General features: G+C 50.9%; 1 long non-coding RNA gene and 1 pseudogene across 1 annotated transcript; one reads left to right on the forward strand and one right to left on the reverse strand.

The window, feature by feature from the left end:
- Positions 1-11124, reverse strand: part of LOC138747179 (cyclic AMP-dependent transcription factor ATF-7-like) — an 81714-nt pseudogene extending 70590 nt beyond the window's left edge.
- Positions 10997-13030, forward strand: LOC138747181 (uncharacterized). The gene is made up of 2 exons (XR_011347347.1): positions 10997-11077; positions 11459-13030. It is a non-coding gene; the product is annotated as an uncharacterized lncRNA (long non-coding RNA).
- The last annotated feature ends 10766 nt before the right edge of the window (positions 13031-23796 follow it).

Consider the following 23796-nt stretch of genomic DNA (forward strand, 5'->3'; position numbering starts at 1 on the left):
TGGGGCGGTGGGAGAGGGGGGGCGGTGGGAGAGGGGGGGCGGTGGGAGAGGGGGGGCGGTGGGAGAGGGGGGGCGGTGGGAGAGGGGGGGCGGTGGGAGAGGGGGGGCGGTGGGAGAGGGGGGGCGGTGGGAGAGGGGGGGCGGTGGGAGAGGGGGGGCGGTGGGAGAGGGGGGGCGGTGGAGAGGGGGGGCGGTGGGAGAGGGGGGGCGGTGGGAGAGGGGGGGCGGTGGGAGAGGGGGGGCGGTGGGAGAGGGGGGGCGGTGGGAGAGGGGGGGCGGTGGGAGAGGGGGGCGGTGGGAGAGGGGGGGCGGTGGGAGAGGGGGGGCGGTGGGAGAGGGGGGGCGGTGGGAGAGGGGGGGCGGTGGGAGAGGGGGGGCGGTGGGAGAGGGGGGGCGGTGGGAGAGGGGGGGCGGTGGGAGAGGGGGGGCGGTGGGAGAGGGGGGGGCGGTGGGAGAGGGGGGCGGTTGGAGAGGGGGGGCGGTGGGAGAGGGGGGGCGGTGGAGAGGGGGGCGGTGGGAGAGGGGGGGCGGTGGGAGAGGGGGGGCGGTGGGAGAGGGGGGGCGGTGGGAGAGGGGGGCGGTGGGAGAGGGGGGGGCGGTGGGAGAGGGGGGGCGGTGGGAGAGGGGGGGCGGTGGGAGAGGGGGGGCGGTGGGAGAGGGGGGGCGGTGGGAGAGGGGGGGCGGTGGGAGAGGGGGGGCGGTGGGAGAGGGGGGGCGGTGGGAGAGGGGGGCGGTGGGAGAGGGGGGGCGGTGGGAGAGGGGGGGCGGTGGGAGAGGGGGGGCGGTGGAGAGGGGGGGCGGTGGGAGAGGGGGGGCGGTGGGAGAGGGGGGGCGGTGGGAGAGGGGGGGCGGTGGAGAGGGGGGGCGGTGGGAGAGGGGGGGCGGTGGAGGGGGGGGAGAGGGGGGCGGTGGGAGAGGGGGGGCGGTGGAGAGGGGGGCGGTGGGAGAGGGGGGGCGGTGGGAGAGGGGGGGCGGTGGGAGAGGGGGGGCGGTGGGAGAGGGGGGGCGGTGGGAGTGGGGGGGATGGCGGTAGAGAGAGAGACGGAGGGGTGGCGGGAAAGAGAGAGATTGGGATGGCAGGGGAGAGAGAGGGGTGATGGCGGGAGAGAGGGGAGATGTTGGGAGAGAGAGAGAAGGGTAGCGGGAGAGAGAGGGGGAATGGCAGGAGGGTGGGACAATGGCAGAGAGAGGGGTGGATGCTGGCATAGGGAGTGGGGGAGGTATAGGGAGTGGGGGAGGTATAGCGGGAGAGGGGAGATGGCGAATTGGTGCAACAGTGAGTTGGGCCGACACACCTTTCCGTCCCCATCACTGATTGGTGGGTGATTCCCGGATTTGATGGGGTACCCTGACCCTTGGGACGTCCTGTCTTCCTCTTTTATTTTAACCTCGGGGATGGACGGTAGGTTCACATCCAGGGGAGACTGTGGGGACATGATGGGGTAGGGGGAATGCTGGTTATTCGCAGCATCATCACCCCTCCTCCTCCCTCCTCACACCCTATCTCACACCTTTCCCCCTCACACCTTTCCCCCTCACACCTTTCCCCTCACACCTTTCCCCCTCACACCTTTCCCCCTCACACCTTTCCCCCTCACACCTTTCCCCCTCACACCCTCCTCCTCACACCCTCCTCCTCACACCCTCCCCCTCACATCCTCCCCCTCACATCCTCCCCCTCACACCTTCCCTTTGCAACCTCTCTCTCAAGCCCCTCCCTCCTTAGCTGTCCCTCCTTCGCACCCTCCCTCACTGGTCTTTCTCCTTCACCTCACTCCCTCCTACCCTCACATCTTATCCCTGCCCCAACACCTCCTCCCGATTGCCTATCCCTCCTGACCCCCTCCCTTGCACTACTGCCTCCACACCCTCCTCCCTCACGTACCACTCCTCCATCTTCACCCCTCTCTCATCATCCGTCCCTCCTCAGCAGCTTTTTGCTCACTTCCCTCACTGCCTCCCTTCCTCACGCAACCTCACCCACATCGCAACCTCTCACTGCCCCTCCCTCATCTCTTTCCACCATCTCCCTCCACCATCCCCTCTCCATCATCCTCCTCTCCCCCCTCTTCACAACCCCACTCCCCTGCCTCACTGACCTTCTTTCCTTCATCATCGTCGACCTTCTTGAAGTCGTTCTCGAAGGGACTGGCCAGCTCAGTGAACAGCCCGACCTCCTCACAGTTCTTGAGGAAGCGGGTGGGGGTGGGTGTCTGGTCTGTTGGGGGTGGGTGATAGAAAGAGAGAGACCATCACATAGTGTGGCAGTCAGACAGGCTACTCAGCCCTGGCAGCGTGGACCTTTCAATTCCACAACACCCCAAGTTTTGGGGAGAGGGGAGTGGTGGCAAGAGGGAGGTGGTGGCAAGAGGGAGGTGGTGGCAAGAGGGAGGTGGTGGCAGGGGGAAAGAGGGGAGCGGCGGGGAGCGGGAGGAGGGGGGGCAGGGGAGGAGTGGGGGGCGGGAAGAGAGGGGGCAGTGACAAATATCAGCAAGTTTTTCAACTGTAATTTATTGTGCTCAAGGGGACACAGATGGACACATGCTCTCACATACAAACATTCCCACAAACCCACTCCTATGCACATACACCCCCGCACTCACTCCCACCTGGCCTCCCACAGACACAGACACACCCCCACCCCCATGCACACAACCCCATGTCCCACCCTGACGTACCCGCGACAATGACCCCATCCCGACCTGGTCCGAACTTCAGGGTCATCTCATGTTTGTGTTTGTGGACGGCCAAATGGTCTTCATTGGTGAACCTCTGTGGACAGAACATGCATGTCCATTAATACCCGTGTGAGGTGAGCTCAGACCAGCACTGACTTCACAAAGGGTCAGACAAACTCTTGCCGCAAGGGCAGACCCTTCCCCACACCAAGGGACGACATCAGGGATAAGGGTAGGAATTGGCCACTCAGCCCGTCGAGCCTGCTGCCCCATTCTGCCCACTCAGCCCGTTGATCCTGATTCCCCCATTCAGTGAGATCACAGCTGTTCTGACTGTGGACGCAGCTCCACTTCCCCATCAGTTCCTCCTCATCTCCGACTTGAATCTACTCCCAGAGAATCCCACAGATTCCCCACTCTCTGGGAGAAGCAGTTAAACTCCACAGATGACAATCTCCCAACACAGGCTCACCCCCTCATCTCTGAAACAGACCTGGTGAGCCCCCTCTGCACCAACTCCAAACCCAGTTTATCCTTTCTCCAGTGAGGAGACCAGAACCTTCATGTGGTGCCTCACCATGACCCTGTCCAGCTGCAGCAGAACCTCCCTGCTCTGAAATTCAATCCATCCTGCAATGAAGACCATTGTCTCATTTGCCTTCTTGATTAGTCACCCCCTCCAAGGGACAGTCCCCACGACATTTAACATAGCTGCTCCAGGGGGAGCTGGACCACTCCATCAAAACCCGCAGTCTGTGCAGGCAAGGTCCCACCATGCAGTCGGGAAGGGAATATTGGGAAGGAATGGTGATCTATTCACCATTGGGGAGGGTGCAGGACTGGCAGTCGACCATAGGGCCCCCACATCCCTTGTACATCCAGGTGGGAAAAGTGGTGAAATTGGGAAGAGGCTATCCCGGGAGAGGAACTGTGATGCATTTTGTGGATGTTGTACTGGGCGGTGGAGGGGAGGGTGGAGCCATATCAAATGGTTCCTTTGTCCTGGATGCTGTTGAGTTCGTCGAGAGTGGCTGGAGCCGCACTCACCAGGCCTGTGGGGAGGGTTCCCTCACTCCCTGACCTGTAGATGAGGGAAGTATAACGGGGCGGATATGGAGTACATGGATTAACTTCACCCAGTAAGTGAGGAGTGTTCCCTCACACCCCTGACCTGTAGTTGAAGGATGGATAATATTGCAGACTGGAAGAGACGGAAGAGTGCGAATGAAGGAGGAAAATACAATATTACATTTATTTTGCGAGGACTAGGATATAAAGGTGAAAATATAATGCTGAGGCTTTCCAAGGAATTTGTCAGACCACATTCAGAGAATTATAAGCAATTATAATGTTTGGAAGATGTTTCCAGTAGTGGGAGAGTCTGGGACCAGATGGCACAGCCTCAGAATAAAATAACATTCCTTTAGAACAGAACTTTTCTTCAGACAGAGGGCGGTGAATCTGTGGAATATGTTGCCAGACAGCAGTGGAGACTTGGTCATTAGGAATATTTAAAGCTGAGGTTGATCGGTTCTTCATCAGTCAAGGTGACAAAGGTTAAGGGGAGAAGGCAGGAGAATGGGGTTGAGAGGGAACATAGATCAGCAAGAATTTGAATCACAGCAGTGACCTGTGGGCTGAATGGCCTAATTCTGTTCCTATATAGTAGTCTCATACAGGCGCTCTACCACAAAGCCAAGTCTCTCTGCCACTTCCCGCAATCGGTTTCGAGATTTGTTTGGGAGCATGGTGGACTCACCTGTCCACATCCCGGGGCAGGGCAGGCGAAGGGTCGATCGTCTCCCATCTTCAGCACAGCTGGGCTCACTAGAGTAGGGGGGGGAGGGAGTAGAAGGAAAGGGGGGGAGGAGAGTGTGGGGGGAGGGAGTAGAAGGAAAGGGGGGGAGGAGAGTGTGGGGGGAGGGAGTAGAAGGAAAGGGGGGGAGGAGAGGATGCGGGGGGGAGGAGAGGATGCGGGGGGAGGAGAGGATGCGGGGGGAGGAGAGGATGCGGGGGGAGGAGAGGATGCGGGGGGAGGAGAGGATGCGGGGGAGGAGAGGATGCGGGGGGAGGAGAGGATGCGGGGGGAGGAGAGGATGCGGGGGGAGGAGAGGATGCGGGAGGAGGAGAGGATGCGGGGGGAGGAGAGGATGCGGGGGGAGGAGAGGATGCGGGGGGAGGAGAGGATGCGGGGGGAGGAGAGGATGCGGGGGGAGGAGAGGATGCGGGGGGAGGAGAGGATGCGGGGGGAAGAGAGGATGCGGGGGGAGGAGAGGATGCGGGGGGAGGAGAGGATGCGGGGGGAGGAGAGGATGCGGGGGGAGGAGAGGATGCGGGGGGAGGAGAGGATGCGGGGGGAGGAGAGGATGCGGGGGGAGGAGAGGATGCGGGGGGAGGAGAGGATGCGGGGGGAGGAGAGGATGCGGGGGGAGGAGAGGATGCGGGGGGAGGAGAGGATGCGGGGGGAGGAGAGGATGCGGGGGGAGGAGAGGATGCGGGGGGAGGAGAGGATGCGGGGGGAGGAGAGGATGCGGGGGGAGGAGAGGATGCGGGGGGAGGAGAGGATGCGGGGGGAGGAGAGGATGCGGGGGGAGGAGAGGATGCGGGGGGAGGAGAGGATGCGGGGGGAGGAGAGGATGCGGGGGGAGGAGAGGATGCGGGGGGAGGAGAGGATGCGGGGGGAGGAGAGGATGCGGGGGGAGGAGAGGATGCGGGGGGAGGAGAGGATGCGGGGGGAGGAGAGGATGCGGGGGGAGGAGAGGATGCGGGGGGAGGAGAGGATGCGGGGGGGAGGAGAGGATGCGGGGGGGAGGAGAGGATGCGGGGGGGAGGAGAGGATGCGGGTGGGAGGAGAGGATGCGGGGGGGAGGAGAGGATGCGGGGGGGAGGAGAGGATGCGGGGGGGAGGAGAGGATGCGGGGGGGAGGAGAGGATGCGGGGGGGAGGAGAGGATGCGGGGGGGAGGAGAGGATGCGGGGGGGAGGAGAGGATGCGGGGGGGAGGAGAGGATGGGGGGGGAGGAGAGGATGGGGGGGGAGGAGAGGATGGGGGGGGAGGAGAGGATGCGGGGGGGAGGAGAGGATGCGGGGGGGAGGAGAGAATGCGGGGGGAGGAGAGGATGCGGGGGGGAGGAGAGGATGCGGGGGGAGGAGAGGATGCGGGGGGGAGGAGAGGATGCGGGGGGGAGGAGAGGATGCGGGGGGGAGGAGAGGATGCGGGGGGGAGGAGAGGATGCGGGGGGGAGGAGAGGATGCGGGGGGAGGAGAGGATGCGGGGGGAGGAGAGGATGCGGGGGGGAGGAGAGGATGCGGGGGGGAGGAGAGGATGCGGGGGGGAGGAGAGGATGCGGGGGGGAGGAGAGGATGCGGGGGGAGGAGAGGATGCGGGGGGGAGGAGAGGATGCGGGGGGGAGGAGAGGATGCGGGGGGGAGGAGAGGATGCGGGGGGGAGGAGAGGATGCGGGGGGGAGGAGAGGATGCGGGGGGGAGGAGAGGATGCGGGGGGGAGGAGAGGATGCGGGGGGGAGGAGAGGATGCGGGGGGGAGGAGAGGATGCGGGGGGGAGGAGAGGATGCGGGGGGGAGGAGAGGATGCGGGGGGGAGGAGAGGATGCGGGGGGGAGGAGAGGATGCGGGGGGGAGGAGAGGATGCGGGGGGGAGGAGAGGATGCGGGGGGGAGGAGAGGATGCGGGGGGGAGGAGAGGATGCGGGGGGGAGGAGAGGATGCGGGGGGGAGGAGAGGATGCGGGGGGGAGGAGAGGATGCGGGGGGGAGGAGAGGATGCGGGGGGGAGGAGAGGATGCGGGGGGGAGGAGAGGATGCGGGGGGGAGGAGAGGATGCGGGGGGGAGGAGAGGATGCGGGGGGGAGGAGAGGATGCGGGGGGGAGGAGAGGATGCGGGGGGGAGGAGAGGATGCGGGGGGGAGGAGAGGATGCGGGGGGGAGGAGAGGATGCGGGGGGGAGGAGAGGATGCGGGGGGGAGGAGAGGATGCGGGGGGAGGAGAGGATGCGGGGGGAGGAGAGGATGCGGGGGGAGGAGAGGATGCGGGGGGGAGGAGAGGATGCGGGGGGGAGGAGAGGATGCGGGGGGGAGGAGAGGATGCGGGGGGGAGGAGAGGATGCGGGGGGGAGGAGAGGATGCGGGGGGGAGGAGAGGATGCGGGGGGGAGGAGAGGATGCGTGGGGAGGAGAGGATGCGTGGGGAGGAGAGGATGCGTGGGGAGGAGAGGATGCGTGGGGAGGAGAGGATGCGTGGGGAGGAGAGGATGCGTGGGGAGGAGAGGATGCGTGGGGAGGAGAGGATGCGTGGGGAGGAGAGGATGCGTGGGGAGGAGAGGATGCGTGGGGAGGAGAGGATGCGTGGGGAGGAGAGGATGCGTGGGGAGGAGAGGATGCGTGGGGAGGAGAGGATGCGGGGGGAGGAGAGGATGCGGGGGGAGGAGAGGATGCGGGGGGAGGAGAGGATGCGGGGGGAGGAGAGGATGCGGGGGGAGGAGAGGATGCGGGGGGAGGAGAGGATGCGGGGGGAGGAGAGGATGGGAGGGAGAGGTTATCGGGATAGCACAGATAAATTCGACTTACAATTCAGACTATTAACTGCCACTTTGCAGAGGGGATTCTCCTCAGTAGAACCACATACTTGGTGTGGCCCAGGTTGTTGGTGAAAGTAGAAAAAACACAGATGAGTTTAAAGGGTCACAAGGTGTTATAAGGGGGGGGGAGTAGAAGGGGACCGAGGACGGTAAGGGGGAACGGGGCCTCGGGAGCGTAAAGGGGGACGGGGACCCGGGAGCGTAAAGGGGGACGGGGACCCGGGAGCGTAAAGGGGGACGGGGACCCGGGAGCGTAAAGGGGGACGGGGACCCGGGAGCGTAAAGGGGGACGGGGACCCGGGAGCGTAAAGGGGGACGGGGACCCGGGAGCGTAAAGGGGGACGGGGACCCGGGAGCGTAAAGGGGGACGGGGACCCGGGAGCGTAAAGGGGGACGGGGACCCGAGAGCGTAAAGGGGGACGGGGACCCGGGAGCGTAAAGGGGGACGGGGACCCGGGAGCGTAAAGGGGGACGGGGTCCCGGGAGCGTAAAGGGGGACGGGGTCCCGGGAGCGTAAAGGGGGACGGGGTCCCGGGAGCGTAAAGGGGGACGGGGTCCCGGGAGCGTAAAGGGGGACGGGGTCCCGGGAGCGTAAAGGGGGACGGGGTCCCGGGAGCGTAAAGGGGGACGGGGTCCCGGGAGCGTAAAGGGAGACGGCGTCCCGGGAGCGTAAAGGGAGACGGGGTCCCGGGAGCGTAAAGGGAGACGGGGTCCCGGGAGCGTAAAGGGAGACGGGGTCCCGGGAGCGTAAAGGGAGACGGGGTCCCGGGAGCGTAAAGGGAGACGGGGTCCCGGGAGCGTAAAGGGAGACGGGGTCCCGGGAGCGTAAAGGGAGACGGGGTCCCGGGAGCGTAAAGGGAGACGGGGTCCCGGGAGCGTAAAGGGAGACGGGGTCCCGGGAGCGTAAAGGGAGACGGTGTCCCGGGAGCGTAAAGGGAGACGGGGTCCCGGGAGCGTAAAGGGAGACGGGGTCCCGGGAGCGTAAAGGGAGACGGGGTCCCGGGAGCGTAAAGGGAGACGGGGTCCCGGGAGCGTAAAGGGAGACGGGGTCCCGGGAGCGTAAAGGGAGACGGGGTCCCGGGAGCGTAAAGGGAGACGGGGTCCCGGGAGCGTAAAGGGAGACGGGGTCCCGGGAGCGTAAAGGGAGACGGGGTCCCGGGAGCGTAAAGGGAGACGGGGTCCCGGGAGCGTAAAGGGAGACGGGGACCCGGGAGCGTAAAGGCAGACGGGGTCCCGGGAGCGTAAAGGGAGACGGGGTCCCGGGAGCGTAAAGGGAGACGGGGTCCCGGGAGCGTAAAGGGAGACGGGGTCCCGGGAGCGTAAAGGGAGACGGGGTCCCGGGAGCGTAAAGGGAGACGGGGTCCCGGGAGCGTAAAGGGAGACGGGGTCCCGGGAGCGTAAAGGGAGACGGGGTCCCGGGAGCGTAAAGGGAGACGGGGTCCCGGGAGCGTAAAGGGAGACGGGGTCCCGGGAGCGTAAAGGGAGACGGGGTCCCGGGAGCGTAAAGGGAGACGGGGTCCCGGGAGCGTAAAGGGAGACGGGGTCCCGGGAGCGTAAAGGGAGACGGGGTCCCGGGAGCGTAAAGGGAGACGGGGTCCCGGGAGCGTAAAGCGAGACGGGGTCCCGGGAGCGTAAAGGGAGACGGGGTCCCGGGAGCGTAAAGGGAGACGGTGTCCCGGGAGCGTAAAGGGAGACGGGGTCCCGGGAGCGTAAAGGGAGACGGGGTCCCGGGAGCGTAAAGGGAGACGGGGTCCCGGGAGCGTAAAGGGAGACGGGGTCCCGGGAGCGTAAAGGGAGACGGGGTCCCGGGAGCGTAAAGGGAGACGGGGTCCCGGGAGCGTAAAGGGAGACGGGGTCCCGGGAGCGTAAAGGGAGACGGGGTCCCGGGAGCGTAAAGGGAGACGGGGTCCCGGGAGCGTAAAGGGAGACGGGGTCCCGGGAGCGTAAAGGGAGACGGGGTCCCGGGAGCGTAAAGGGAGACGGGGTCCCGGGAGCGTAAAGGGAGACGAGTCCCGGGAGCGTAAAGGGAGACGGGGTCCCGGGAGCGTAAAGGGAGACGGGGTCCCGGGAGCGTAAAGGGAGACGGCGTCCCGGGAGCGTAAAGGGAGACGGGGACCCGGGAGCGTAAAGGGGGACGGGGACCCGGGAGCGTAAAGGGGGACGGGGTCCCGGGAGCGTAAAGGGGGACGGGGTCCCGGGAGCGTAAAGGGGGACGGGGTCCCGGGAGCGTAAAGGGAGACGGGGTCCCGGGAGCGTAAAGGGAGACGGGGTCCCGGGAGCGTAAAGGGAGACGGGGTCCCGGGAGCGTAAAGGGAGACGGGGTCCCGGGAGCGTAAAGGGAGACGGGGTCCCGGGAGCGTAAAGGGAGACGGGGTCCCGGGAGCGTAAAGGGAGACGGGGTCCCGGGAGCGTAAAGGGAGACGAGTCCCGGGAGCGTAAAGGGAGACGGGGTCCCGGGAGCGTAAAGGGAGACGGGGTCCCGGGAGCGTAAAGGGAGACGGGGTCCCGGGAGCGTAAAGGGAGACGGCGTCCCGGGAGCGTAAAGGGAGACGGGGACCCGGGAGCGTAAAGGGGGACGGGGACCCGGGAGCGTAAAGGGGGACGGGGTCCCGGGAGCGTAAAGGGGGACGGGGTCCCGGGAGCGTAAAGGGGGACGGGGTCCCGGGAGCGTAAAGGGGGACGGGGTCCCGGGAGCGTAAAGGGAGACGGGGTCCCGGGAGCGTAAAGGGAGACGGGGTCCCGGGAGCGTAAAGGGAGACGGGGTCCCGGGAGCGTAAAGGGAGACGGGGTCCCGGGAGCGTAAAGGGAGACGGGGTCCCGGGAGCGTAAAGGGAGACGGGGTCCCGGGAGCGTAAAGGGAGACGGGGTCCCGGGAGCGTAAAGGGAGACGGGGTCCCGGGAGCGTAAAGGGAGACGAGTCCCGGGAGCGTAAAGGGAGACGGGGTCCCGGGAGCGTAAAGGGAGACGGGGTCCCGGGAGCGTAAAGGGAGACGGCGTCCCGGGAGCGTAAAAGGAGATGAGTAATGACATCAGCCATCAGAGAAACAGTGTGATATCAGTAATGATCATACTGATTAATAACATCACTGACAGTGACTGCCACAGGAATGACATAAGCAACAACTGTAAAGAGAGTAATCATCTGATTACCCAGCACTAACTAACACCACCCATAGTAACAATGATCAGTCACACAGTCATTTGCTTATACCCGACCTGATGATCCAGGTCGATCATTAGGACGGACAATAATGTCGCTAGTTTTGATGACCAGTTAGAATCAGTTCTGGGTTATGACACATTATTGCAGGTACTAACAATAAATTCATCTTAAGAACTAAGACAAAAACGATGAAGTATTTGACTTATTCTCACCTCAACTCCTAATTTGATCTAAAACATTGCTAATGCATGAAAAATTGTTAATAACCAGCAGTAATCCCAGCATGAAACCAACTTCCTCAAAAGGGGGAGTACGAGAGAATAAAAACGCCTACACACTGCCACCTCATTGGGCGGGGTCGTGGTCAATCAAAACCAGGTCCCGCACAGCCAATACGCCCATTGGTCGGAAGGCGAGGGGAGAGCTGTCCCCAACGGGACAGCCACCACGTCCATCAGTGGATGAAGGACACGCCCACCGCCCTCGTTGATATTCAAGCTGGTTGGTGGATACAGGTAATGGCAAAGACTACCGATTGGCCGGACCCGCTTGTCCATCACGCAGCAGGCTTGAGGCCATCTTGTTTTTATGCCCCCCACCGTCTGCTGCTACAGCCTCCGCAGGCAGGGCTCGGTTGGTTGACGGTGAGAGCCCGGAGAGAGACGGGACATCTCGGACGTTTGATTTTGATACCCACCGACCCATTTCCGTCGGGGTCCGATGGGGAGAGAGGGGGGGGGGGAGAGGAAAACGTGATGGAAAGGAGCGCGCTCACCGCCCGCCAGCCGCGACGCTTACGCCCTCGCTTGCTCTCGCGAGAACGGATTTTGCTTCATGACGCATGGGTGATCACCTCCTCAACCGCAGTGGCCAGCAGGTGGCGGCAAGGAGCTGGGGGTGGGGGTGGTTGGGGGGGGAAAGAGTCCCAGCAACTGCTGGGAGGAACGGGTCAACAGGATGGATTCATTCCATGGGCTGACGAGCACGTGTAACATTGATCCCACTGTCCCACTCTCTCCCCACAGCCCTGTATCAGTCTCCAGACTGATCCTGTGATACTACAGGATACTGATATCGCCTCAAACCGTGCGTCTTGGCGCCTCACAGTTCGGCGGGCTGCAACCTCCTTTGAAGAAGACCGCAGAGCCCACCTCACTGACAAAAGACAAAGGAGGAAAAACCCAACACCCATCCCCAACCCACCAATTTTCCCTTGCAACCGCTGCAACCGTGTCTGCCTGTCCCGCATCGGACTTGTCAGCCACAAACGAGCCTGCAGCTGACGTGGACATTTACCCCTCCATAAATCTTCGTCTGCGAAGCCAAGCCAAAGAAAAAGAAGAAGATATATTTGTATATATTCCCATATAGTAGTAGTGATTGGCTGAGACCTGTAGCCACGCCCACTGGCAGATCATAAAGGGCAGCACCTGACCAGACCTGTATCTCTACACAAACTGATCCCACAACCCCACTCTTTCCCAACAGCCCTGTATCAGTCTGCACATTGGGGGTGTTGCTAGTGAACCGGGAAAAGTGCGGTGATGCGCGGTGACACCTCGAATTTGGCCGCACTGGAAACACATCCGGTTGTGGCCGATGTACGGCGATTCGAGGTGCTCCGGCGTCCTACTTTTGAGGTGGTCGATGCGGGACGACCTCACAGTGGAAACACCGCGGGTGACTCACCGGATGTCGCGATTTTTCACCCACGGTTTTCAATTGCTCATCGGACTTCCTGGTCACCTCGCTTCGCCCTGCATCACCCCGCATTCCTCGCATCACCTCTCATCGCCCCGCATCACCTCACATTCCTCGCATCACCCTGCATCACCTCGCATTCCTCGTATCACCTCGCATCGCCCCGCATCACCGCGTATTCATCGCTCGGTAGAAACAGTTCAGGTAGTCCAAAAATGCGCGGTGATGCGAGGTATTCTTAGTATAAACACAGCTATTGATCCGACTGGCCCACCCACTCCTTACAGACCTGTATCAGTCCCCACACTGATCGCACTGCCCCACTCTCTTTCCACAGGCCAATATCAGTCCCCACACTGATCCGACTGCCTCACTCTCTCCTCACAGTCCTGTATCTGTACACAAACTGATCCCACAACCCCACTCTTTCCCCACAGACCTGTTGCTGTCCACACAGTGATCCCATTGCCCCACTCTCTCCCCACAGCCCTGTATCAGTTCGCACATTGATCCGACTGGCCCACCCACTCCCTTCAGACCTGTATCAGTCCGCACACTGATCGCACTGACCCACTCTCTTTCCACAGCCCAATATTAGTTACCACACTGATCCCACTGCTCCACTCTCTCCACAGCCCAGTATCAGACCCCATACTGATCTGACTTGTCCACATTATCCCCAGAGACCTGTACCCATCCGCGCACAGATCCCGCTGTCGAACTCACTCCTCACAGCGCTGTGTCACTCCTCACACTGCCCCTGTCATGATAATGAATATGCATGATATGTATTAACCTGACCGGAAGTCAGATGGTATGCACTGGAGGTGGAAGGTGCAGGATGATGAAATGAGGGAAGCAGGAAAATAAAGACACGGAGATGTTCAACTGGTAAAGCATGTGGTGATGGTGTTATTTCACATTTCGGGTCACAAATGTGACATTAGCGACGAGGATAAACATTTTGGATTTTAAATGTGATAAAACATTTTGGATTTTGAATCGGTGGCTTTGAGCTGGAAGGTTTTATTCATGGCAGTCACAGGCGCTGAATTTCCAGCACTTTGAGGTGTTCCTCATTTTGACCCGACGGGTGATGCAAGCACTGTGAGTGTGAAGTGGAAGGCATGGCTGGAAGAATTTGAAGCCTACGCCGACAGTCGTGGCCTATTTCTCGATAGCAGTACAGCGGAACAGAAAGCGCAGTGGAGGGCGTTACTTCTCTTCACCGCAGGACCCGCAGTTCTGGAAACTTTTAAGACGCTTTCGAATACTGGAAGGAAGGAGGAATACCAGAAAGCCGTAGATGCTTTGAATGCACACTATGTGGTGACACCGAATGCTACATTTCAACGTCATTCGTTTCGCAAAACAAAACAAGATGGAGAAACGGTTGCCCAGTACGTGATGAGATTGCGACAACTGGCTGTGGGATGCAATTACGTGGTAGCTGATTTGGACAACCAGTTATTGGATCAAGTTGTGAAGCACTGCAGATCAGACAAACTCAGAAGGCGACTGCTGGAAAAAGGGGGTGAGTTGAAACTTACCAATGGCTACTGCATTAGAGGCTGTTGAGGGGCAATTTCATACCATGAAACTGAAAGACAACTCAAGCCAGCCCAGTAAAGACAAAGTTGGTCAACAAGTAAATAGGCTCTCGCATAGCAAGCCAGCCAAGAAATATGCTGACACATGACTTGGAGTGTTACAGATGTGGAAACAGAGGTCATTTTGGAAAAGACCCATGCTGCCCAGCGAAAGGCAAAGTTTGTAGAAAATGTGGAGGTAAGGACCACTTTGCAAAGAAGTGCAAAAGCAAGTCAAATGCAAACCAGAATGGGAAGAGTACAGCTTCTAAGGGCAAAGCTTGGGGGAAAGGAAAGTATCCTGGAAAGAAAGGCACTATTCGCCATATAGAAGGTGACCCAGAAAGTGACGATGATGATGACAACCAGGATGGGCAGAAATACTATCAGTTTACATTGAATGATGTACATCATGAGAAGGTCCCAGTGATAATTGGTGGTGTGACAGTTCCGGTCATTGTAGACTCAGGCAGTGACAGTAATGTAATTGACTGACATTTATGGGAGAAATTGAAAAGAAAAATGATCATTTGTACATCAAAGAAGTGTTCAAAGAAACTGTATCCATACAGAGCAACTAAGCCAATGCAGATGCTAGTCCTGTTGGTTTAGGAGCCGTGTTGGTCCAGATGCATGATGTGGGACCAAGAATCATTGCCTATGCCAGCAGATCTTTGACAGATGTGGAAAGGAGATATTTTCAGACAGAGAAAGAAGCACTCGGACTTGTATGGGCCTACAAGAGATTCCATGCATATTTGTATGGCATTGAATTTGAACTCATCACGGACCATACATCTATGCCGCTAGGTCCAAACCGTGTGCCAGGATAGAACGATGGGTGCTCAGACTCCAACCGTACAAGTACAGAGTAGTTCACATTGCCGGGAAAGCAAACATTGCTGATCCACTGTCCAGATTGTTGAAAGATGGATGCCCACAATCCAAGTCAGAATTGGGGACAGAAGCAGAGAGTTTTGCACGCTTCGTAGCTATTCAGTCGACACCGGGAGCTGTGACAACGAGGGAAGTCAAGAGAGAGTCCGAACGTGACTCAGAACTCATGGAAGTTAGAGAATGTATCCAAAGTGGACAATGGGACAAGTGCATTCACAAGGCATATATTCCCATTAGAGATGAACTTTGTTGCATCGGGCAGTGTGTATTGAGGCGGTGTAGATTAGTGATACCACAGAGGTTGAGACCGAAGATCGTATCATTAGCTCATGAAGGACACCTAGGTATTGTTGGTACCAAGCAAAACCTCAGGAGTAAAGTATGGTGGCCAGGTTGTGATAAAGATGCAGAGAAATTCGTCAAAACCTGCCATGGGTGTCAACTCACAAGTAGGAGTAATCCTCCAGAGCCGATCCGGAGTACGCAACTCCCGACAGGACCGTGGATCGATGTAGCTGTTGATTTTCTCGGACCTTTACCAACTGGTGAGTCAATCATGGTAGTGGTAGATTACTACAGCAGATACTATGAGTACTCTGTGATGAGGTCAACGACCACTGAAAAAACAATACAAGCATTGGCAGAGATCTTCACGAGATATGGATTGCCTGTTACGCTATACTCTGACAATGGTCCACAGTTCATCTCAGAGACATTTGCTGAATACATGAGGACCACAGATATCCACCATCATAAAGTAACTCCTAAATGGCCGCAAGCCAATGGGGAAGTAGAGAGACAAAATCAGTCCATCGAAAAACGATTACGGGAGGAGTCACGTGATGGAGTAGTGGCCGGTCAGGGAACTCCAGCCCTCTCCGGAAAAGTTTTTAAAAAATACACAAAATACAAAGGTACAAGAATAAAAATTAAAACAAAGTAAAAGTAAAGGTGGGAAGAAAATGGCAGCGAAGAGAGAAAAGTCAAAAGCAATGGAAAGAAGAGAAGAAGAAAGAACGTCGGAAGAAGAAGGTGAAGGCCTTACCTGTCCGAGGAGGCCCACCGCGGAGAGAGAAGCCCACTCCCTAAGGTCAGTGGAAGTCCCGAGCTCGGGACTACAAAAATGGCTCGCGGAGCCGAGTAAAAGTGCGCAACCGCGCATGAAAAAAAACACACTGACGGGAGGGGGGAACAGCTGAGGAGTCGATCTCCACAGCTGAGGATGACAGCTGCAACACAGCAACAGGAAGAGAACACAGAAAACAACGAGAACAAGAAAGAAGAGAGTAAAAAGAAAACAAGGAAACAACAGATGACCAACCCAGAGGAAGAAGAAGAAGAAGAACATAGAGAAATTGAAGAAGAAGGGAAAGGCAAGACAATGGATTTTTTTTTTAAAGAATATATGGAATCAGTAAAAGAATGGTAATTACAAGAATTTAATGAAATAAAAAGAAGAATTAAAAGTGCAGAAGAAAAAATGAATAAAATACAGATGGTCATGTCAGATATAGGAAAAAGAGTGGACAATATGGAAGAATGAGAAACAATCGTAGAAATGGAAGTAGAGGACTTAAAAGAGAAATTAGAAGAATCTAATAAAAAAGTTAGAGGCACAAGAGCTGTTAGCTCAGAAGATAGATATAATGGAAAACTATAATAGAAGAAATAATATAAAGATAGTGGGCCTTAAGGAAGATGAAGAAGGCAAGAATATGTGAGAATTTATAAAAGATTGAATCCCCAGGGTCCTAGGAAGACCAGAATTACAGGAAGAAATGGAAATAGAAAGGGCACATAGAACATTAGCCCCGAAACCACAGCCACAGCAAAAACCAAGATCCATTTTAGTAAAATTCTTAAGATATACAACAAGAGAAAATATATTGGAGAAAGCAATGAAGAAAATAAGAGAAGACAAAAAGCCACTGGAATACAAAGGTCAAAAAAAAATGTTTCTATCCAGACATAAGTTTTGAACTCCTGAAGAAGAGAAAGGAGTTTAATACAGCAAAAACGATCCTATGGAAAAAAGGATATAAATTAATGCTAAAGTACCCAGCGGTACTTAAAATAGTTATTCCAGGGCAGCAAAACAGACTATTCTCGAATCCGGAGGAAGCACAAAAATTTGCAGAACAACTACAAAAGAGGCAGAGAGATGAAGACATGTAACGAGAGTAAAAATGACCACGAACTATATGTATGTGTGTATATGGGTATTTCTATATATATATATATATATATATATTTATATATGTGTGTATGTATATATGTGTGTACATGAGTGTATCCGTATTTAGAGGAAAATATATAGCATATAGATAAGAATTAATAAGGGAATGAAAGGGAACAGAGGAAGTAAGGAGGGAATTAAAAGAGTGACCTTTGTTATATATGAAAATTGAAATCTTTTCCGGGGGGGGCTGGGTGGGGAGGAGTTACGGTCACTGCAAAATCAGTTGACGCTTGCGAGTGAATTCGCAAATCCAAATGGAGAAGGGAGATGTGGTTGCCCGACAAGGGATAAAGGGCAACTCAGGAGGGGGAGGGGAGAATGGGGTTAAAGAAATTTTAGATAGGAGAATAAGGGAAATGTTTGATGTTTTAGAAATGTTGTCTTATAAAGTGTTCAAAACAAGAAAGCAGAAATGGATAAGAAGGAAAGGTGATGATGAGGAAACAGAAAGGGAAGATAAACAAAGTGTGAAATGTCTACGTTGAACTATATGACTTTAAATATTAACGGAATACATAACCAAATCAAAAGGAAGAAACTGCTAAATTTACTGAAAAAAGAAAAAATTGATATAGCATTCGTGCAAGAAACACATTTAATTGAAATGGAACATAAGAAATTAAAGAGAGATTGGGTGGGACATGTAACAGCAGCGTCATATAATTCAAAAGCTAGAGGAGTAGCTATATTAATCAGTAAAAATGTACCAATTAAAATAGAAGAGGAAATAATAGATCCAACAGGGAGATATGTAATGACAAAATGTCAGATATATTCGGAGTTTTGGAATTTACTCAATGTATATTCACCAAACGAAGAAGATCAAAAATTTATGCAAGATATTTTTTTGAAGATAGCAGACACGCAAGGGAACATATTAATAGGAGGGGATTTCAACCTTAATTTGGATTCAAACATGGATAAAACTGGGAAAAAAATTAACAGAAAGAACAAAGTAACCAAATTTATAATTCAATCGATGCAAGAAATGCAACTTTTGGATATATGGAGGAAACAACACCCAAAGGAAAAGGAATATTCATATTATTCGGGTAGACATAAAACATACTCAAGAATAGACCTATTCCTGTTATCAGCTCGTATGCAAGACAGAGTAAGAAAAGCAGAATATAAAGCTAGATTATTATCGGACCATTCACCCTTGATATTGACAATAGAGTTAGAGGACATCCCTCCAAGAATGTATAGATGGAGATTAAACTCCACGCTACTTAAAAGGCAGGATTTTAGAGAATTAATTGAAAGACAAATTAAAATGTACTTTGAAATAAATACGGAATCAGTGAAAGATAAGTTTATACTATGGGACGCAATGAAAGCGTTCATCAGAGGGCAAATAATAAGTTATGTAACCAAGATGAAGAAGGACTACAATCAGGAAACAGAGCAGTTGGAAAGGGAAATAGCAAATATAGAAAAAGAATTAGCAATGAAGGAAGACACAACTAAAAGAAGAGAATTGGCAGATAAAAAAATAATATATGAAACACTACAAACATATAAGATGGAGAAGAACATAATGAAGACAAAACAGAAATATTATGAACTAGGAGAAAAAAACGCACAAAATTCTAGCATGGCAGCTTAAGACAGAACAAACTAAGAGAATGGTATTGGCATCAAGGAAAAAAGACAAACAAATCACATATAATCCAATGGAGATTAATGAAAACTTCAGAGAATTCTACGAACAATTATACCAAACTGAAAATGAAGGGAAAGAAGACAAAATAGATGAATTTTTAGCTAAAATTGAACTACCGAAATTACAAATAGAGGAACAAAATAAATTAACAGAACCATTTGAAATAGTAGAAATACAAGAGAAAATAAAAAAACTAATGAATAATAAAACACCAGGAGAGGATGGATTCCCAATAGAATTCTATAAAACATTTAAAGATTTATTAATTCCTCCCCTCCTGGAAGTAATCAACCAGATTGATAAAACACAAAGCTTACCAGATTCATGCAAAACAGCCATAATTACAGTAATACCAAACACAGGGAAAGATCCACTCGCACCAGCGTCATATAGACCAATATCTTTACTTAACACAGATTATAAGATAATAGCTAAACTATTATCAAACAGATTAGCCGACTATATACCTAAAATAGTAAATCTAGACCAAACTGGATTTATTAAAAAAAGACGAACAACAGACAATATTTGTAAATTTATTAACTTAATTCATGCAGTAGAAGGGAGTAAAGCTCCAACAGTAGCAGTTGCTTGAGACGCAGAGAAGGCCTTTGACAGAGTAGAATGGAATTATTACAAAATTCAGGGAAAGTATCAAACAAAGTATTACAAAAATTCAGTTTACCAGAGAAGTATATTAATTGGATTAAAGCATTATATAAGGGGCCATTGGCGAAAATGACAGTAAATGGCAATTTAACTTAAGCAGATTAACAAGGCAGGGATGCCCACTATCACCCTTATTGTTCGCGTTAGCTATAGAACCACTAGCAGAATTGATAAGAACAGAAAATAAAATAAAAGGGATAAAAATAAAAGACAAGGAATATAAAATCAGTTTATTTGCAGATGATGTTATAGTATACTTAACAGAACCAGAATTATCAATAAAAGAATTACATAAGAAATTGAAGGAATATGGAGAAGTGTCGGGTTGCAAGATTAACGCAAATAAAAGTGAAGCAATGCCAATGAATAATGCGGATTTCTCAAATTTTTTTTTTTTTTTTTTTTTTTATTAAATTTTTTATTTTTCACACCATAAATCACAATAGCCATGATATACACTTTTTCTTTTCCACACATTTACAGTGACTTTTTCTCCCTCCCCCCTCCCTCCTCCCAAGCCACCCCCCCATCCCTCCCCCCTCTCATCCATTTTAGTTATACAATCTAGGTTGCATTAATTCAGTTAGACAATGTTGTCATTCAACAAAAATACACCAGAAATTCTACTGAGTCCATTTTTTTCTTCTCTTCTCCTTCCATCAACTTAGGTAATGTTTGTTCCCGGTAGGTTTTCGCTATTGTATTTAATGTAAGGCTCCCATACTTGTTCGAATATTTCAATATTATTTCTTAAACTATATGTTATTTTTTCTAATGGAATACATTTATTCATTTCTATATACCATTGTTGTATTTTCAAATTATCTTCCAATTTCCAGGTTGACATAATACATTTTTTTGCTACAGCTAGGGCTATCTTAACAAATCTTTTTTGTGCATCCTCCAAGTCAATTCCAAATTCTTTATTTTTTATGTTACTTAGGAGAAAGATCTCTGGATTCTTTGGTATATTGTTTTCTGTTATTTTATTTAATATCTGATTGAGATCATCCCAAAATTTTTCTACTCTCTCACATGTCCAGATTGCATGAATTGTTGTTCCCCTTTCTTTTTTACATCGAAAACATCTATCAGATACTGTTGGGTCCCATTTATTTAACTTTTGCGGTGTAATGTATAGTCTGTGTAACCAATTATATTGTATCATACGCAGCCTCGTATTTATTGTATTTCTCATCGTTCCAGAGCATAACTTCTCCCATGTTTCCTTTTTTATCTTTATATTTAAATCTTGTTCCCATTTTTGTTTAGTTTTACCATTTGTTTCCTCATTTTCCTTTTCTTGCAGTTTAATATACATATTTTTTATAAATCTTTTGATTAACATTGTATCTGTAATCACATATTCAAGGTTACTTCCCTCTGGTAAACTCAAGTTGCTTCCTAATTTATCTTTCAAGTAGGATCTCAGTTGGTAATATGCCAGCGCTGTATCTCCCGTTATATTGTACTTATCTCTCATTTGTTCAAAGGATAAGAATCTACTTCCTGAAAAACAATTTTCTATTCTTTTAATCCCTTTTTTTTCCCATTTTCTAAAGGCAAGGTTGTCTATTGTAAAAGGGAGTAGCTTATTTTGCGTCAATATTAGTTTTGGTATTTGGTAATTTATTTTATTTCTTTCTACATGTATCTTCTTCCATATATTGAGGAGATGGTGTAATACTGGAGAAGTTCTATGTTGTACCAATTTTTCGTCCCATTTATATAATATGTGTTCAGGTATCTTTTCCCCTATTTTATCTAATTCTAGTCTCGTCCAGTCTGGTTTTTCCCTTGTTTGATAAAAATCTGATAGGTACCTTAATTGTGCGGCTCTATAATAATTTTTGAAGTTTGGCAATTGTAAGCCTCCTTGTTTATACCATTCTGTTAATTTGTCTAGTGCTATCCTCGGTTTCCCCCCTCTCCATAAAAATCTCCTTATTATTTTCTTTAACTCTTTGAAGAATTTTTCTGTCAGTTGTATTGGCAATGCCTGAAATAAGTATAGTATCCTTGGAAAAATGTTCATTTTAATACAGTTTATCCTTCCTATCAGTGTTAGTGGTAGCTCTTTCCAATGCTCTAAATCGTCCTGTAGTTTTTTCATTAGTGGATTGTAATTGAGTTTATATAATTGGCCTAGATTTTTGTTTATTTGCACACCTAGGTATCTTATTGCCTGCGTTTGCCATCTGAATGGGGATTCCTCCTTAAATTTTGAGAAATCCGCGTTATTCATAGGCATTGCTTCACTTTTATTTACGTTTATCTTGTATCCCGACACTTCTCCATATTCCTTCAATTTCTTATATAGTTCTTTTATTGATAGTTCTGGTTCTGTTAAGTACACTATCACATCATCCGCAAACAGACTGATTTTATATTCCCTGTCTTTTATTTTTATTCCTTTTATATTATTATCTCTTCTTATCGATTCTGCTAGTGGTTCTATAGCTAGCGCAAACAATAATGGTGATAGTGGGCATCCCTGCCGCGTTGACCTGCTTAAGTTAAATTGCTTTGATACATGTCCATTTACTGTCACTTTCGCTAACGGTCCCTTATATAATGCTTTAATCCAATTAATATACTTCTCCGGTAAACTGAATTTTTGCAATACTTTGAACAAGTAATTCCATTCTACTCTGTCGAAGGCCTTCTCTGCGTCTAAAGCAACTGCTACTGCCGGTGCTTTATTTCCTTCTACTGCATGAATTAAGTTAATAAATTTACAAATATTGTCTGTTGTGCGTCTTTTTTTGATAAATCCAGTTTGGTCTAAATTTACCATTTTCGGTACCTGTTCTGCTAATCTGTTCGCTAATAGTTTAGCTATTATCTTATAATCTGTGTTTAGCAAAGATATTGGTCTATATGACGCTGGTGAGAGTGGATCTTTCCCTTGTTTTAGTATCACCGTAATTATTGCTGTTTTACATGAATCTGGTAAGTTTTGTGTCTCATCAATCTGGTTGATTACATCCAGGAGGGGCGGTATTATTAGGTCTTTAAATGTTTTGTAGAATTCTATTGGGAGTCCATCCTCTCCTGGTGTCTTATTATTTGGTAAATTTTTTATTATCTCTTGTATTTCTACTGTTCCAAATGGTTCTGTTAATTTATTTTGTTCCTCTATTTGTAGTTTTGGTAGTTCAATTTTAGTCAAAAATTCATCTATTTTCCCTTCTTTCCCTTCGTTTTCGGTTCGGTATAATTGTTCATAGAATTCTCTGAAGTTTTCCTTAATTTCTTTTGGATTATATGTAATTTGTTTGTCTTTTTTCCTTGTTGCCAATACCGTTTTCTTAGTTTGCTCTGTCTTAAGCTGCCATGCTAGGATTTTGTGTGTTTTTTCCCCTAGTTCATAATATTTCTGTTTTGTCTTCATTATATTCTTCTCCACCTTATATGTTTGTAATGTTTCATATTTTATTTTTTTATCCGCCAATTCTCTTCTTTTGGTTGTATCTTCCTTTATTGCTAATTTTTTTTCTATGTTTATTATTTCCCTTTCCAACTGCTCTGTTTCCTGATTATAGTCCTTCTTCATCTTGGTTGCATAACTTATTATTTGCCCTCTAATGAATGCTTTCATTGCGTCCCATAGTATAAACTTATCTTCCACTGATTCCGTATTTACTTCAAAGTACATTTTTAATTGTTTTTCAATAAATTCTCTAAAATCCTGTCTTTTAAGTAGCATGGGGTTTAATCTCCATCTATACATTCTTGGAGGGATGTCTTCTAGCTCTATTGCCAATAACAGGGGTGAGTGGTCCGATAATAGTCTAGCTTTATATTCCGTTTTCCTAACTCTCCCTTGTATGTGGGCTGATAACAGGAATAGGTCTATCCTTGAGTATGTTTTATGTCTAGTCGAGTAGTATGAGTATTCCTTTTCTTTTGGGTTTTGTTTCCTCCATATGTCCACAAGTTTCATTTCTTGCATTGATTTAATTATAAATTTGGTTACTTTGTTCTTCCTGTTAATTTTTTTCCCCGTTTTATCCATATTTGGATCCAAATTCAGATTGAAATCCCCTCCTATTAGTATGTTCCCTTGCGTATTAGCTACCTTCAAAAAGATATCTTGCATAAACTTTTGATCTTCTTCGTTAGGTGAATATATATTAAGTAGATTCCAAAGCTCTGAATATATCTGACATTTTATCATAACATATCTCCCTGCTGGATCTATTATTTCCTCTTCTATTTTAAATGGCACATTTTTGCTAATTAATATAGCCACTCCTCTTGCTTTTGAATTATACGATGCTGCTGTTACATGTCCTACCCAATCTCTCTTTAATTTCTTGTGCTCCATTTCAGTTAAATGTGTTTCTTGGACAAATGCTATATCTATTTTTTCCTTTTTCAGTAAATTTAGTAGTTTCTTCCTTTTAATTTGGTTATGTATTCCATTAATATTTAGAGTCATATAGTTCAGCGTAGCCATTTTATATTTTGTTTATCTTCTCTTTCCGTTTTTCCATCATTACCTTTCCTCCTTTTCCATTTCTGTTTTCTTATTTTCAACTCTTTACCAGACAACATTCCTACAACATCTAACATTTTCCTTATTCTCCTATTTCTATC

Source organism: Narcine bancroftii, chromosome 12 (assembly GCF_036971445.1).
Source record: "Narcine bancroftii isolate sNarBan1 chromosome 12, sNarBan1.hap1, whole genome shotgun sequence".
NCBI lineage: Eukaryota > Metazoa > Chordata > Chondrichthyes > Torpediniformes > Narcinidae > Narcine > Narcine bancroftii.